This window comes from Sinocyclocheilus rhinocerous, unplaced genomic scaffold, assembly GCF_001515625.1.
Source record: "Sinocyclocheilus rhinocerous isolate Xijiao unplaced genomic scaffold, SAMN03320098_v1.1 scaffold228, whole genome shotgun sequence".
NCBI lineage: Eukaryota > Metazoa > Chordata > Actinopteri > Cypriniformes > Cyprinidae > Sinocyclocheilus > Sinocyclocheilus rhinocerous.
This window is the reverse complement of record NW_015634565.1, coordinates 127396-131073: the sequence shown is the minus strand read 5'-3', so window position 1 is coordinate 131073 and position 3678 is coordinate 127396. Positions and strand designations below refer to the sequence as shown.

The 3678-nt window shown below is 36.0% G+C and overlaps 2 non-coding genes across 2 annotated transcripts; one reads left to right on the top strand and one right to left on the bottom strand.

Moving 5' to 3' along the window:
• Positions 1-482: 482 nt before the first annotated feature.
• On the bottom strand, positions 483-554 carry trnad-guc (transfer RNA aspartic acid (anticodon GUC)). The gene has a single exon. It is a non-coding gene; the product is annotated as a tRNA-Asp (tRNA).
• Positions 555-656: 102 nt separating this feature from the next.
• On the top strand, positions 657-728 carry trnad-guc (transfer RNA aspartic acid (anticodon GUC)). The gene has a single exon. It is a non-coding gene; the product is annotated as a tRNA-Asp (tRNA).
• Positions 729-3678: the final 2950 nt, after the last annotated feature.

Genomic DNA, 3678 nt, shown 5'->3' with positions numbered 1-3678 from the left:
AAGCACACGTCCAGGAATGCCGTCGGGGCCAGCAGCCTTGCGTGCGTTGATCCTGCTCAATGCAGTGTAGACATCTGTGGAGGTGAGTTTGAGGGGTTGGTGGTCTGCTGAGAGTGTGATCTTGGTGGCTGTCTCCTTGCTGTCACTGTCGAAGCGAGCATAAAAGTCATTTAGCTCGTTAAGGAAGGAGATATCTGTGATCGTTGGAGTGGAGTTGCTTGGCTTGTAGTCACTGTTGACCTGGATGCCCTGCCACATGCGTCGGGGGTCAGAGTTGGAAAAGTGTTCCTCTACCTCTACTTTTTATCATTGGAGATAGATTTGTTTACCAAAAGGTTCATAAAATTTTTGTTTTGTACAAGTACACTTACTGTGAAACTACAACGGCTTTATGAACTACACTATTACGTGATTGATTTATTGATTGATATATATTAGATGCATTTCTTTAGTCACATGTATATAAAAGGAAAATCTTGTTTCTCCCCGTCGGGGAATCGAACCCCGGTCTTCCGCGTGACAGGCGGAGATACTGTCCACTATACTAACGAGGAAACAACTGGTAAGTTAAGGCGGAAATGGGACTTTTATATAGTATTTCCAGCAACAACAAGAAAAATAAAAGTCCCATTTCCCGCTTTAAATTACCAGTTGTTTCCTCGTTAGTATAGTGGACAGTATCTCCGCCTGTCACGCGGAAGACCGGGGTTCGATTCCCCGACGGGGAGAAACAAGATTTTTATTTAGATATTTGTTAATATTTCAAGAGTAAAACCCACTATTGAGGGTTACATATTCTCTCACTTTGTAGAACTAGTCTAAATTATTTTTTGCATTAATCTTAAAAACTATTGAATCTGATTTATGTTTAAATGCTTGAATTTTTTGTAACAAGTATAAATTGTGCATTATCTCTTACTGTATTATAATATATACATTATTGCATTAACAGCAATGACAGAAAGGGCTAGAATGTTTTGCATTTAAATCATTTGTATTGTTGTATTTGCATTTCCTTTAGTTCACTTAGCAGATGTGTTTAAGCAAAGCAATTCAAAGTGTACATTTAAGAAGTGGTTGTTACAACGAGAGAGACTGATGTTGTTACTAAAGGCTTTGAAAATGTAAAGCTTGTTTTCTACCATGCCAGTAAAGCGAGCTGATTCCTTGAGAGTGATGACGAATCCGGAAGTAAGCTCTCTTACCCACAATGCAATGGGATACAGTTAAGTTCACTTAGGTATTTTTAATTTTGTACACGCATACACTCTTATTTGCTATGCCGTTTAAATAGCATAATCATTTAACGTTGTTATACGTCGTTCTGTTGCAATATATTGCAGTACCGATGTCAGTCATATTGTAACCGTTCTTGTGAAATGTGTCCCTGACGCTCAAGTACGTACTAGCGCTGTTCGTTAGTTAGTACACTCATGTTTCTCTTCAGAGCGTATAAATCTTTCGCCTTTTACTAAAGATTTCCGTGGGGAGGAACACAATGAGTATAAACTAATTTTTTGATGTCCTGTTTAATTGCGGGGCTGTTCAATCGAGTTTAATGTTAGAAATGTTTTTGTCCAGCTGTTATATGTTTGTTCACATTGTAGCGGATAGTAGTTTCACTGGTCTTGAAGTTGGACGTAATCTTCAAGGCTGAGGTTTGATTTTCTGAAACGATTAATTATGTTTTGCCCCCCCCAATAATGAGACGGTGCCCTCTTTTGGTCAGCTATGTCTTTGTCAGTCTAGAAGCGATCCCTGAGTGTAATTTTTATTTTTATTTTTTACCTAAACTCTTATTTAAAAGTACAAAAAGAGAAGACCGGATGGGTTGCTTTATTATAGTGTACAGAATATTCTAAGTAACCATCAGGTTACAAATAGGTCAGTGTTAAATGTTGAACAGATTTTGTTCGTGAGGTTCTCACCGTTCTTGTGAAATGTGTTCCTGTCGCTCAAGTACGTACTGCTGCTTTCTTAAAGCTAGTACACTCATGTTTCTCTTCATATTGTATAAATCTTTCGCCTTTTGCTAAAGATTTCCGTGGGGAGGAACACAATGAGTATAAACTAATTTTTTGATGCCCTGCTTAATTGCGGGGCTGTTCAATCGAATTTAATGTCAGAAATGTTTTTATCCAGCTATTATATGTTTGTTCACATTGAATCGGATAGTAGTTTCCCTGATCTTGAAGTTCGACTTAATCTTCAAGGCTGAGGTTTGTTTCTCTGCAATGATGAATTATGTTTTGCCCCCCCAACACCAAAAAAATAGATAAGCCAAGTTATAAATGTCTGTCCAAATACGAGCTCACTTTCAGTTTAGAGCTGGTGTTAGACTCTGAAGAGAACATTTTTTTTGTATTCAATAATGAGACAGTGCCCTCTTTTGGTCAGCTATATCTTTGTCAGTCTAGAAGCGATCGTTGAATGTAATTTTTATTATTTTTTTGACCTAAACTAAAAAAATCCTAAACTAAACCTAAACTAAACTAAAAAAAAAAAAAGAAAGTACTGCTGCTTTCTTAAAACTAGTACACTCATGTTTTTCTTCATATCGTATAAATCTTTCGTCTTTTACTAAAGATTTCCGTGGAGAGGAATGCAATGAGTATAAACTAAATTTTTGATGCTCTGCTTAACTGCGGGGCTATTCATTCGAGTTAAACGTCAGAATTATTTTTTTTTTATTCATCTTTTTTATGTTTGTTTATGTTGAGACGGATAGTAGTTTCGTTGGTCTTTAAGTTGAACAGGATATTCAAAGCTGGGGTTTGATTTTCTCTTCAATGACGAATTACGTTTAGCTTTTTGTTTCCCAAACACCACAATGAGTATAAACTAATTTTTTGATGCTCTGCTTAACTGCGGGGCTATTAATTCGAGTTAAATGTCAGAATTATTTTTTTTATTCATCTTTTTTATGTTTGTTTATGTTGAGGCGTATAGTAGTTTCGTTGGTTTTTAAGTTGAACAGGATATTCAAAGCTGGGGTTTGATTTTTTCTTCAGTGATGAATTGCGTTTAGCTTTTTGTCTCCCAAACACCAAGAAAATAGAAAAGACAAGTTATAAATGTCTGTCCAAATACGAGCTCACTTTAAGTTTAGAGCTCGTGTTAGACTCTGAAGAGAACATTTTCTTTGTATTCAATAATGAGACGGTGCCCTCTTTTGGTCAGCTGTATCTTTGTCAGCCTAGAAGCGATCGCTGAGTGTGTATTTTTATTTATTTTTTGACCTAAACTCTTATTTAAAAGTACAAAAAGAGAAGACCGGATGGGTTGCTTTATTATAGTGTACAGAATATTCTAAGTAACCATCTAAAATACATTTAAAACAGTGTATTTCAATAATTTCAGCAGCGTGCAGATCCTCGTTTATGTCAGACTGTGGCGACAGCAGCGCGGAGTCGCTTAGCTCGCTCACATAGCTACCATATATCTATAATAACGGGAAACATATCGTTTTTATGACATAATATGTCATTATTACGAGAAAAGATGTCGTTTTAACGAGATAATTATATCGTTTTTACGAGAAAATATGTCGTTTTAACGAGAAAACATCTCGTTATTAGAAAAGATGTCGTTTTAACGAGAAAAGATGTTGTTAAAACGAGAAAAGATGTCGTTAAAACGAGAAAATATGTCGTTTTAACTAGAAAACATCTCGTTATT